Consider the following 14,867-nt stretch of genomic DNA (forward strand, 5'->3'; position numbering starts at 1 on the left):
AGCATCTTCTTGCTCCCATTGAGCAAAAGCAGAACTAGTTGAATCAGGTATTGAATCAACCAAGTGGGTACAACAAAGACCCTTACCTTTTAAAAATATTTCAATTGATTTTGACACAATATGTAGTTTTTTCCATTCAACTTCACCATAGTCATAGGCATATTAACGTTTGGTGCAATAGATAGTGACTCAAACTTAGTTGCCATGGACAAAAATATGAAAATATGGATGAAAACTGAACAAATACATGCTGGAAAAATAGAAACCCAGCTTAAAAACCAAATCTTGGATCTGTACCCGTGGAAAACAGATTGTACCGGTCGAAACAACCAATTTTAGGGCATGAACTAGCCTGTATCGGGTCTGTATTGGCCTATATTAGCCGGTATCGGATTTGACCATATCGGGTTCAAAGAAAAACTGAAAACCGAGAATAAGCTATCCTAACCAGGAATAAGGGAAGTAGGGTTACCGTATTCCTGTTACCAAACAGGTGCTATTCCAGATAGGAATAGGTTCTTACTCCAGGTTGGGGGCATGCATAGTCAAGGATAGTATAGTGGATACTTGCAACCAAACGCCTCGAGACTCCCTCTTCGGCTTGCGATACACTGTCCTTCCGGCAGTCGATGAAGATGGAAAACTCACCGGAGTGGACAGACCATGCTGGCGAGCTTGATTCCGGTGTCCATTATCGGAGACAACCCCTTATGTCACTGAAAAACACTTGGAAAAGAAAACTGCTGGCCGAAAATTCATGCAACCACCAACAATCATCAACAACCACCGGCACCCACCAAAAAATGAAGTAGGGTTACCGTATTCCTGTTACCAAACAGGCGCTATTCCAAATAGGAATAGGTTCTTACTCCAGGTTGGGGGCATGCATAGTCAAGGATAGGATAGTGGAGACTTGCAACCAATCACCCTGAGACTCCCTCTTCGGCCTGCAATACACCGTCTTTCCGGCAACCAATGAAGACGGAAAACTCATCGGAGTGGACAAACCATGCTGGCGAGCTTGATTCCAGTGTCCATTACCGGAGACAACCCCTTATGTCACCGAAAAACACTAGGAAAAGAAAACTACCGGTCGAAAATTCATGCAACCGCCAACAATCATCAACAACCACCGGCACCCACCAAAATACACCACTAGCTCTGTCACCTCTTGGTTTTATTTTTGGACATTTAAAAGGTAAATGCTATTGGGTTAGTTCTTTTATTTATTTGCTTTGGTGGGTGGCCTTGAATATCATTAGCATGATTGCAAGTGGGAAGCAATTATAAATTTGCGACCTTGTCAAAATATCTTTTGAAGGTTTTATTTGGGTAGGCTCGAATTTGGATAATTCCAGATGATTTCTTTCAAGTGAGATTCTTGGGTTGAGGTTTCATTTAGAGTTTATATATTGGTTTTTGTAGTTTTGCTTTCATTTGATGTGAAATTTGATGCCTTTCCAATTTCTTGGGTTGAAGTTTCATTTATAGTTTGTTTGCACAATAATTAGGATATGTTAGTTGGATATTTTGGTTGACATATTATGTTTCTCATGCAAAGCGTGAACTTTATTGCATGAGAATTGGTCTGATTGATCATTCCCATAGCATAGATTCCTGTAAAATCAACATAAGCCATTGACATTTGTTATTTGCAATGAGATCTATGCTGTTTTTGCATTGAAAGTGTTGTTTTGGGTTGGTCTGTGCAAACCCATTGCTATGGTCTGAAATTGTTGCTTTCTTGATTTGGGTTGGTCTGTGCAAACCCATTGCTATGGTTTGAAATTGTTCTTGTTGGATTACCTTTCCTCAGCTGTGAAGATGACAAAGTTGAGAAAGAAAACACAGGAAATTTGTGGTACGCTCCTACATTGCATGGTAATCCGGACGACCAATAAGTTGTGGCAACCAGTTTTGCAGCCATTGGAGGGTGCCAAATTTCCAACATGTTATTGCTCGGTTCCTAAGCCACTTACAAACAAAATTTGTTGTTAAGTGTCTAACATTTGTACTCTTTTAGAGATAGATTCACAAGACCTTGGATATATGTACTTCACCAACCTCCTAAGTTAAGATCCTCAACTATACCCCACTTATGGTGGTCAAAGTGGAAACTCTCATATGATTGTTGATGACTCTCCACCCCTACCCCATAATGATGCAAAAAACACTCCCAACTTTGAAAACTTTTTTGAATACTTCCAACAATTTAAAGAAACCACAAATGACAGGACCATAAAGTCTTTAAAACATTGGTGGTCAACCATTTAAAAGGTGACAAATAAATTTTGTGCAAAACTAGTCCAAGTTGAAGGGTTGAATTAAAGTGGCATGACTGAGCAAGACAAGGTAGAATATTGATACTTTTACTTGTTTTACACAATAATTAACTTTTTTTTTGTGTATTGGTTTAACTTTTTTTTTTTGTTTACATGCAAGTTCGACAAAGCCAAGATCATGTATCAATCGCTAGAGAAATGCTCATTCCAGTTTGAGCGTTGTTAGCACTTGTTGAAGGACCAACCTAAATGGATTTGGCGTTGCACAAAGGAGGACCCAAAGCAAAGGAAGACAATGTCCCCGTCCTCGACCTCGACTTTGACTCGATGTTTGGGTGCTACAGTAGATTCAGGTTTTGATCTCGAGGTTGAGAATGTTTTGGATAATGATGTCATCGAATTGAATCGGCCAATGGGAAGGAAAGCTGAGAAAGGATAATGAAAGGCCCAAGGCAGACCAGCAGAGGAGATTGTTATGCACAGCAAGCTGAAGTATACGCTTCTAGAGGAGTCACATACTCAGGAGAAAGAGTTTTGTCGCCTTAAGGCCGAGAAGATGGAATATGACAAGGAAAAAGAGAGAAATAAAATCCGTCCAGAGGAACTAAGACTAAGGTTGGAGGTGGAGAAAGTAGAGCTCACCAAGAAGGAAGCGAATCAGCGCATTATGATGATGGATGTGAGTACCATGCTAGGACTGCAGTAGGTATATTTCTAGGAATTGTAGAGGGAAATCGTGGCGAGACGCAATGCAGCAGCAGATTTGGATTGATTAGGTTTTTTTGTAAAAAGTTTATTTCTTTATTTTCTGTTTCATACAATTTTTATGGATGATTGTACTATTTACAATTTTTATGGATGACAATATTATTGACACTAAGACAGTTTAATTTTTTTTTTGTCGTGGTTAAACATTTATGCTGGAAGGTTAAGAATGTAGCCACTGGATTGTGTGCATTGATATTTTAAAAACAAGAAATTGACCATTACAATTTGAGAAACTATTACAAATTACCCTCAGATATTACATCTCATAATTTGCATCTTCTGTTGATGACACATGTCTAGGGAATGGAAATTTGATTAACTCAAATATAGTCACTACTAACATGAAGAAAATACCAATCGATTATGCTGCATGTCTACTGTTGAGAATATAATTGCCATTGATGTTCAATTAGATTTGCTTGAAGCTGATGATGTGCCGAGCTGTCTCTAATATGATGATGATGCTGGGTGGCTCGGTTGTACAATTGCGCATAGTTCCAGGACTTCATCATCAAGTTGATCATACTCAATGTTCGGATCTGACTATCATCACACTCATCCTCAATGATCATGTTATATAGAATAACACATGCTTTCATTATATTTGTTAGCTCACTAAATTTGAACATTTGGGAAGGTCCACGAATGATTGCAAATCATTGTTGAAGTACCTCGAATCCACGCTCGATATTTTATCTTGCGGATTCTTGTGTTGTGGCAAAATTTTTCTTCTTATTCCTAGGGGTGGGTAGCGGGGCCTTGCACCTAACTCTGCCCCGTTCGCCCCGCCCTCGCATATGCCGGGGGGGGGGGGGGGTATCCGCACCACAAGGGCGGGGGATAGGGGCGCTCGCCCGTATGTGAGTCCCCCAGCGGAGGCGGGGGGCGAAGGGGCTGTGACCCCGCTCCGTAATTTAATATATATATATATATAAAATATATAATATATAATGATATAATAAATACATTTTAGAGATGAAACAGCACCGTTTTGTCCATTACAAAACGGCGCCGTTTCATTAAACTTACCCCCACCCCCCCAGGGGGGAGTCGCCTCCTTCCCCTTCAAGCTTCTGCTTCTCGAACACTCTCCTCTCACTCTTTGTCTCTCTCAGTCGCACTCTCCCCCAAGCCCGTTCTCTCCTCTCTCTCGCCCGACGCCCGACGCACGGTACTCGAATTTCGTAGTTCCACTCTCACCGTCGCAGAGGTAAGTCACTCTGCAACTATATTTACATTTTCTCAATTGTTTTTTTTTTTGAGTTTTGATCGGAGATTGGGGGAAGGATGGGTTGAATCAGAGATGCAGGATGGGAATTTGTGACTTGTGTGCTGTGGATTCGTGGATTGTGCATGTGTATTCACTGTTTTGTAGCTGTGATTGTGATTGATTCCATTTTGTTTGATTTTTTTTTGTAATTTTAATTGTTTCAGAAACCCTAAATTAATTTAGGGGTTTCGGATTGGAACCCTAATTTAGGGTTTCAGATTTGAAACCCTAAATTAGGGTTCCAATATGAAACCCTAATTTTTTTTAAGGTTTCAGATTGTAATTATTATCATTTAGGATTGTAATTTAGGATTGTAATTATAATTTAGGATTGTAATTATTATCATTTAGGATTATAATTTAGGATTTTGGATTTGATTGCACCTGATAAAAAAAATTACCTTATTAATTCAGAGGTATTTGTAGCTATATATGTTTTGGATAAGTGCATGCATATTGCAATGCATGATGAGGAGGATGAGATGACAATTAAGGAATGCAAAGAAATCATTAGACTATTAATATATACTCTTGGAATCAGCCCCCACAAGGGCCATAACCACTTTTAATTATATTCCCCGCCCCGACCATCTTCACCTTAATTACGCTCATGTCATGTGCATGCATGCATGCATTAAGGGTGACTAGCTAGCAGCTCGGCAGCTTGCAAAATAGAGATCCCTTTCTCTTATGATTAATTAACATCAATGACACAAAGCTCATCATGTGCTTTGTCTATGTGAGTTTATTTATTTATTTAGTGATTAAGAAAATATTGCTTAATAATATTGTGAACTTTTTAAAATTGGTTTCAATCATTGCACTTTGCCTTGTTTATTGTTTGGTGTATTATTACATTTTTTATTTCTTGTGTTTGATTGCACTATGCCTTTTTTTTCCTTTATTTTTTATTTTTTTGGTGTTGTGTTAGATTGCACTTCGAAAATTTTTTATTGTGTTGGAGAATCAAGAATTTTTTCTCAAATGGATCCGGATTTCAGTGATAGCTCTCCTGCTCCAGAACCTAACCCTACTCCTATCCCTACAAGGAGTACACCTTGCCCTGCCCCGAAGCCCACACAGGGCAAGAAACCTGTATTCATAGTTTGGTCTCACTTTACCAAACTAGGGGTGGTGACTTCAACAACCCACAAGCTAAATGTAATCATTGTGGAAAAATATATGGATGTCACTATAAGAAACATGGTACATCCCAGCTGAAGGTCCATTTAGAGGAACAATGCAAGAAGAGTCCAATATTAAAATCCTTAGTAGAGAAGGGCCAATCTAGACTAGATATTAAAATGGCGGATGAGAGTAGTGGGGCCGGGGGTCCAACATTGAGGGGTATACGAAGTATAATTTCGATGAGTGTATAAGGAAGTTAGCTTGTATGATTATCATGGATGAGTTGCCTTTTCAATTTGTGGAGGGTAAAAGGTTCCAAGAATTTGTCCAAGAGTTGGAACCAAAATTTACGCTTCCTTCTCGTCACACTGTGACAAAAGATATTAAAAATATGTACATAAAAGATAAAGATGTTTTGAAGGGCCAATTGGCAGGTTTGGTAGTTTGCCTCACTACCGATACTTGGACTTCTATCCAAAATATGAATTATATGTCGTTGATTGTGCATTTTGTTGATTCTGATTGGGTTCTTCACAAAAAGATTATTAAATTTTGTCAAATAACTAATCATAAGGGTGACACAATTGGAAAGGCCTTGGAGGCCGCAATAAAGGAGTGGGGGTTGGAAAAGATTTTGATTGTTTCGATTGATAATGCGTCGTCTAATGATATTGCCTTGGGATATCTAAAGAATTATCTTAAAGAGGCAAATAAGACATTCTTGGGTGGTGAATATTTGCTTGTTAGATGTGCTGCACATATTTTGAATTTAATTGTGACGAGGGGTTGAAAGATGTTGATGACTCGGTTACACGAGTTAGAATGACTGTGAAATTTGTGAGGTCTTCTCCTTCTAGATTGGAGAAATTCAAAGTTGCTGCAAAGGCTGCAGGCATAACATCGAAGAAGGGTCTTTGTACTGATGTTTCTACCAGATGGAACTTAACCTTCTTGATGTTGGAGGCAGCCCAAGAATATAAGGCAGCCTTTCAATTATTGGGTGATGAAGACATCCAATATGTCAAATACTTTGATGAGCACAGGGGATTAGGAAAGCCTAATGGTGATGATTGGGTGGTAGTTTATACTTTTGTTGATTTTCTTGGACTTTTTTACAATGTCACATTGAATATATCTGGTTCTTTGTACCCTAAATCCCATGGGTTTTACCAACAAATATGTAGGGTGAAAGAAGAAAAGAAGAATTAGAAGATATGCGTAGGGGTTCCAATGAAAGGATGAGGGGGATGGCAGTAACCATGATGCTAAAATATTACAAGTATTCGGGAGATTTGACTAGAATGAATATTTTGTTATATGTAGCTGTTATTCTTGATCCTCGTCTGAAAGTTTCAGGCTTGTTATATGGTTTGAGACTTGCTCACGATCAGGCATAGACTGATCTTATTGGTGAAATGGCCTGAGATACCCTGACTAAATTGTATGATGAGTTTAATGCAATTAAGGGTGGTATTGCATCCAAGACACATACACCTACCCCAACGCCTTTTACAGACACCGTGACCGGGCCTCCTACAAAGAAGCGTAGAATGCCGTAGACTAAGACCCTCGCACAGAATCTCACACTAGTCTATCAATCTATGGAGGTGGTTTCAGAGTTAGACAACTATTTGTTAGCGGATATGGTCCAAGATGATGATGATAATTTCGATATATTAGGATGGTGGAAGAATGCAACAAAGAAATATCCCATCATTTCTGAGATTGCCCGCTATATTTTGGTCATCCCTATTAGCACCGTTGCCTCAGAGTCAGCCTTTAGTACCGGAGGTCGCATATTGGATCCTTTCTGTAGTTCATTGTCTCCTATAACTGTGGAGGCATTGATATGCATAAAGAATTGGACGATAGGAAATGATATTCATGTTCCGGATCTTTTAGATTTTAAGGAGACTGATGAGGAGGGTGGTGATCAGTCTGGATTTGGACCATCTGGTAATTGTTTTTATTTTATTATTTTGATTTATTTATATTCATTTCGATTTCACCGTTATTAATTTTAGTATTAATTCTTGTAGTAACACATGAGACGACGTCTAGCTCCGTTGCAACATAAATATGTGCTCAAGCCTGGGCCGCCCCAAGTGTCACAGTCAAAGACAAACCACAACTGACAACTCTCTCTTTAGAATATTCAAAATTTGAATTATTTGTTCATATTTTGTATTCAATGATTTGTAATGTTGATACAATGTCCCTTGGACACTTTTATGTTTGTAATTTTGTAATTGTTTAGCCTTTCAATTTTGTAATAGCTTAGTTATTATTATTAGTTTATTTTATTTTTTATTTTTTGAAATGAAACATTACTTCATTAATATGACTCTACAATAACAGACTTGTCTGAAATAATAGTAGGGAGGACCTCAAGTGGTACCTCCTCCACCCAAATACATTCAGAACTTAAAGATAAAGCTAATCTTGCAGTTTTATGCGCTGCTTTGTTGCCATCTCTCCCCGAGAACGATACTGACCACCCTGGTTGGGCACACATGACCGATTTGATGTCTTCTATAACTTGTCCATCCCATGAAGTGTTCTGTGTATTTGAATTGACTGCATCCACTACCATCTTCACATCTCCTTCTAGTTGCACCTGTCTGAGACCTAGTTCCCTGCACAACAGAACAGCCCGAAGCATGGCCCAGCTCTCAGCTGCATTAGCACTCTTTGTTACTTGTTTGGGAGTAGCTACCACCACATGTACCTCACTATTGCAGTCCCTCACTACAATACCAATCCTCCCCATTTTTTTATCCATGGCTGCATCAACATTCACTTTCATATGATCCAATCTAGGGGGTCTCCACAGAGTTCTCACCGCTGTTGTTGGACTTGTTTGACTCCCTCTCGGCTTTTCTTGAGCCAACTTGATTGCCTCTACTTCCTGTAATGCCAACTGAAAGACTACAGAAGGGCCTTTAAACTTTCCTTCGAATACTACTTCATTCCTCCTTCTCCATAGGCCATAAAGCACCTCAGTTACTATATGAAGCTTTCCTTCTTCAAGCTTGGATTGAAAATCAGACCATAGTGATCTGAAGTCAGCATAATTCCTTTTCCATTTTTTAACTGGACTGCATTCCCCTCCCCATACATCTACTGAAGCAGGACAGTCCCATAGCACGTGTAATGTTGTTTCCTCATCTCTGTTGCAGACAGGACAAGTAGAGTTTTCAACTATCATTCTCTTGAAAAGATTGCTCCTTGTTGGTAGTATTCCATTGAGGACTTTCCAAATAAACTGTTTTACCTTACCTGAGCTTGTTAGTCTCCATATTTTCCCCCACCAACTTTCATTTCGATCACCATTTGATGTCTCTCCTGTCTTCTGTTTCTTTTTCTCCAGGTCTGTATAGTATGCACTTTTCACTGAAAAAGTCCCTTTATCTGATAGCCCCCATATTACTTTATCATCCATCCCTCTTATGCTAATAGGTATGCTGCAAATACACTGAACTTCCTCTTGTCTGAAAATGGTTTGTACTAGCTCTTTCTTCCATGTCTTGCTTTCTTCTTCAATAAGCTCATCGACAGTTGCATCAGGTTCCAATACCTTGATAGGAGACTGAATCTGAAAGGTAGAAGGTATAGGCACCCATTTGTCTTTCCATATCCTTATGCTCTTTCCATTTCCTACTCTCCAAACACTTCCAGCTCTTATCAAATCCATCACTGACCTCAAACTCCTCCAAATTTGAGAAGGACAATAGCCTGCTTGTGCCTCCATCATGTTGCATGACTTAAAGTACTTTTCTTTGAATATTTGAGCCATCAAGGAGGAGGGTTCCTGTAAAATTCTCCATCCTTGCTTGGCAATAAGAGCTCTATTAAAACAATTGAGATCCCGAAACCCCAGTCCCCCTCTACCTTTTGCTGCTCCTAGTTTGCTCCAACTTTTCCAATGTATACCCCTGCCTTCCTTTTTGTGATTCCACCGGAACTTTGCAATCATGGTTTCCATTTCTCTGAGGAGTCTTTTTGGAAATTTAAAAACGCTCATTGTATATGTTGGTATGGCTTGTAAAACACTCTTGATCATGATTTCCTTCCCTGCAGAAGATAGAAAGGAGGTCTTCCAGCTGTTAATCCTTTTCCATATCTTTTCTTTTAGACCTCTGAAAGTGTTATACTTGGACTTTCCTACCGTGGTGGGCAAACCCAGGTATTTGTTATAGCTATCACAGATTACCCCTTTAGCTTGTTGGGAAATGCACTCTTTCACTGCTGAATTAGTGTTTGAGCTAAAAAGGATGGACGTTTTCTGCCTGTTCAGGGTCTGTCCCGATGCTTCTTCATAAATTTTTAACAAGTGAACAATGATGGACCATTCCTCTATCTTTGACCTGCAAAACATCACATAGTCATCAGCAAACAAGAGGTGGTTGATTCTTTTTCCACCCCTTGTAACAGCAACACCCTTCAATTCGTCCTATGCTAGAACTTAGTTACGAAGGTTAAGGTGTGATGTATTTGACGATATTTCCTGTGAGAAAATGGTGTAAACAGCGTAGGCTAGAGTTCGATTAGTTGCAACGGAGATGGAGGTGCACGTAGGTGGCGATTGGCGGTGACTTGGGCGTTGGAATGAGTTTCCTTGTATTGAAATGTGGTGGATCAAGTCTAATCTTCTAATTCACTCGAAGAATGATGGCAGACAAAACAATAAGAGTAACAAGGCCCATATGAAAAAAGAGAGCAAGAGTTAAAAAGGAAATTAAGTTCGGAAGATGGTTTAAAGATGAATAATCACTTGTAGTTGATTCATGCCCTTAGCTCCAGTTACAAGCTTAACCAAGGCAAGATAAGGGGAGTATGGCACGTCTTGGGCTCGAGGGAAACCAATGGTATGGCATCTGTGGGCTAAAATTCGAAGAATGAAAGAAAAGACGGGTTTCTTGGAGTCAATTAGTTCAATGCTAGAACTGAGTTACGACGGTCAAGGTGGGACCTATTTGATTAGATTTCTCTTGAGAAAATGGTATAAACGGCATAGGCTATAGTCCGGTTAGTGGCAATGCACAAAGAGGTGCACCTAGGTGGCGATTGGCAGTGACTTTGCTGTTGGAATGACTTTCCTTGTATTGAAATGTGGTGGATCAAGTCTAATCTTCTAATTCACTCGAAGAATGATGGCAAACAAAATAATAAGAGTAATAAGGCCAATATGAAAAAAGAGAGAAAGAATTAAAAACGAAATTAAGTTCGGAAGATGGTTTAAAGATGAATAATCACTTGTAGTTGATTAATGCCCTTAACTCCAGTTACAAGCTTAAAGCTAGATTAGGGGCGTATGGCACATTTTGGGCTTGAGGGAAACCAATGGTATGGTATATGTGGGCTACTATTGGAAGAATGAAAGAAATGACGGGTTCCTTCGTTTCAATTCGTCCTGTGCTAGAACTGAGTTACGAAGGTTAAGGTCTGATGTATTTGATGATATTTCCTTTGAGAAAGTGGTCTAAACAGCGTGGGCTAGAGTCCGATTAGTCGCAAAGGAGATGGAGGTGCACGTAGGTGGCGATTGGCGGTGACTTGGGCGTTGGAATGAGTTTCCTTGTATTGAAATGTGGTGGATCAAGTCTAATCTTCTAATTCACTCGAAGAATGATGGAAAACAGAACAATAAGAGTAATAAGGCCCATATGAAAAGAAAGGGAAAGAATCAAAAAGGAAATTAAGTTCGGAAGATGGTTTAAAGATGAATAATCACTTTTAGTTGATTAATGCCCTTAGCTCTAGTTACAAGCTTAACCAAAGGTAGATTAGGGGCGTATGGCACATCTTGGGCTTGAGGGAAACCAATGGTATGGCATATGTGGGCTACAATTGGAAGAATGAAAGAAACGACGGGTTTCTTTGTTTCAATTCATCCTGTGCTAGAACTTAGTTATGAAGTCTAAAGTGTGATGTATTTGACTATATTTCAGATGAGAAAATGGTGTAAACAGCGTAGGCTAGAGTTTGATTAGTTGCAACGGAGGTGGCGATTGGCGGTGACTTGGGCGTTGGAATGAGTTTCCTTGTATTGAAATGTGGTGGATCAAGTCTAATCTTCTAATGCACTCGAAGAATGATGGCAAACAGAACAATAAGAGTAATAAGGCCCATATGAAAAGAAAGGGAAAGAATCAAAAAGGAAATTATGTTTGGAAGATGGTTTAAAGATGAATAATCACTTGTAGTTGATTAATGCCCTTAGCTCTAGTTACAAGCTTAACCAAAGCTAGATTAGGGGCGTATGGCACATCTTGGGCATGAGGGAAACCAATGGTATGGCATATGTGGTCTACAATTGGAAGAATGAAAGAAATGACGAGTTTCTTCGTTTCAATTCGTCCTGTGCTAGAACTGAGTTACGAAGTTTAAGGTGTGATGAATTTGACTATATTTCCCGTTAGAAAATGGTGTGAACAGCATAGGCTAGAGTCCGTTTAGTTGCATTGCACAAAGAGGTGCACCTAGGTGGCAATTGGCGTGGGAATGACTTTCCTTGTATTGAAATGTGGTGGATCAAGTCTAATCTTCTAATTCACTCGAAGAATGATGGCAGACAAAACAATAAGAGTAACAAGGCCCATATGGAAAGAAAGGGAAAGAATCAAAAAGGAAATTATGTTCGGAAGATGGTTTAAAGATGAATAATCACTTGTAGTTGATTAATGCCCATAGCTCTAGTTACAAGCTTAACCAAAGCTAGATTAGGGGAGTATGGCACATCTTGGGCTTGAGGGAAACCAATGGTATGGCATATGTGGGCTACAATTGGAAGAATGAAAGAAACGACGGGTTTCTTCGTTTCAATTCATCCTGTGCTAGAACTGAGTTACGAAGTTTAAGGTGTGATGTATTTGACTATATTTCCCGTGAGAAAATAGTGTAAACAGCATAGGCTAGAGTCCGATTAGTTGCAATGCACAAAGAGGTGCACCTAGGTCGCGATTGGCGTGGGAATGACTTTCCTTGTATTGAAATGTGGTGGATCAAGTCTAATCTTCTAATTCACTCGAAGAATGATGGCAGACAAAACAATAAGAGTAACAGGGCCCATATGAAAAAAGAGAGCAAGAGTTAAAAAGGAAATTAAGTTCGGAAGATGGTTTAAAGATGAATAATCACTTGTAGTGGATTCATGTCCTTAGCTCCAGTTACAAGCTTAACCAAGGCAAGATAAGGGGAGTATGGCACGTCTTGGGCTCGAGGGAAACCAATGGTATGGCATCTGTGGGCTAAAATTCGAAGAATGAAAGAAAAGACGGGTTTCTTGGAGTCAATTAGTTCAATGCTAGAACTGAGTTACGAGGGTCAAGGTGGGACCTGTTTGATTAGATTTCTCTTGAGAAAATGGTATAAACGGCATAGGCTATAGTCCGGTTAGTGGCAATGCACAAAGAGGTGCACATAGGTGGCGATTGGCTGTGACTTTGCTGTTGGAATGACTTTCCTTGTATTGAAATGTGGTGGATCAAGTCTAATCTTCTAATTCACTCGAAGAAAGATGGCAAACAAAACAATAAGAGTAATAAGGCCAATATGAAAAAAGAGAGAAAGAATTAAAAACGAAATTAAGTTCGGAAGACATATGTGTGGGCTGGCATCCTCAAGCCCACTTATTCTAAACTAATAAGATAAGCTCTTTTAATGAATTAAATAAATCCTAGGCCTTTAATAACAATAAGCCCAAGTCGTGTCTTCCATAGCTTAGATCAAGTGGATCAAAACTGGTTCTCATTCTTTCAAGCCCATCATGAGTGTTGGGCTCTTGCTAACTTCATCCCAATTGAATTACACCAATTCTTGCATTGCTCCTTTGATCTTCATAGCTCTTAATCTTGTAATTGATTCTTAAGACTTGGTCTACCTTGGGGCCCATCATTCCCCCTCTCCTCAAAAGGATTCGACCTCGAATCTCTACCTGGATGAAGGGAAAAAGATCAGTAACATTGAAAATAGCAAATCCATGATACTTACTTGAAAGATCCACTAGATATGAAGTATCATTAATTTTATCAAGAATTTGGAAATGTCCATCCAAGCTACTTCTGTCATCAACAGGTAAATGCATTAAATAAAAATGAATAAATGGATTAAAACCATAAATAATTTCAAAAGGACAATATGAAATAGTAGCATGCATGGTCCTAGTATATGCAAACTCTATAAATGACAAATGATATTCTCGCAAACGTTCATGCAACAATTCAATGAATGGAAAATGATACTGCCACAAATGTTCATGCAACAATTCAATGAAAGGAAAATGACACTCCCACAAACGTTCTTGAAACACATATAAAATCTTCCTTTCACCAAAATGATCATTCCAATTATATGCGACTTCAATGAATGGCAAACCATACTCCCAAAAGTTTTCATGCAATACGCGTAAGCTCCTCTTTACACCAAAGGAACCATTCCAACTACGTGCAAACTCAATGAATGGTAAACCGTACTCCCAAAAGTATTCATGCAATACGCCTAAACTCTTCTTTACACCAAAGTGACCACTCCAACTATATGCAAACTCAATGAATGGGAAACAATACTCCCACCAATGTTCATGCAATATGCCTAAAATATTCTTTATACCAAAGTGACCACTCCAACTATATGCAAACTTAATGAATGGCAAATAGTACTCCCACCAATGGTCATGCAACACATCTAAAGTACTCTTTATATCAAAATTTCCCAACAGACCACATCCATGCACAAGCAACTCACGCATAAGACTAGTAGGAACAGAAAGTCTTTTCTCTCTAAACAAGTACCAATCTAGTCTATATAAATGAGAAAACGATGCTTTCTCACGTACTTCATACACACTAGCCAAGCAATCATCATTAACAAACAAGTTCTTATCATATTCAAGTCTCAATAACTTTGCATCCAAAGTGAAGATAAGGACATACTTTCTTGATAATGCATCAAACAGAAGATTTTCCTTACCATGTGTGTATTTGATTTCATGAGGAAAAGTCTCAATACATTCCTCCCACTTAGCATGCATTCTAGTCAACAACTTACCTTATCCCTTCAAGTGTATCAAGGACTCATGTTCTTGAAAGAGAGGTTGGTTAGTAATTGTCGCACCCAGCACAAAATCAATATAATGCTCTATCTTTCTAATAGGTAGCAATCCACTAAACACATCAATAGGAATCATGATCTGATATCCTTGCAACAAAAAAACAACAATACTAGGCAAAAGTACGGCAAGTTCATTAGTATTAAAATTTGCCTTGGTATAAAAACTCACTTCTTTCTTTATTTTTCTCTCACTTTTTTCACTCTCACTTTTCTTTTCACTCTCATTTTTCTTTTTACACTCTTTTTTTCTTTCACTCTTTTTTTCAACATCTGTTTTTGAACTCTCAGCCTCACAATTGTTTTTCAAC

Source organism: Carya illinoinensis, chromosome 1 (genome assembly GCF_018687715.1).
Source record: "Carya illinoinensis cultivar Pawnee chromosome 1, C.illinoinensisPawnee_v1, whole genome shotgun sequence".
NCBI lineage: Eukaryota > Viridiplantae > Streptophyta > Magnoliopsida > Fagales > Juglandaceae > Carya > Carya illinoinensis.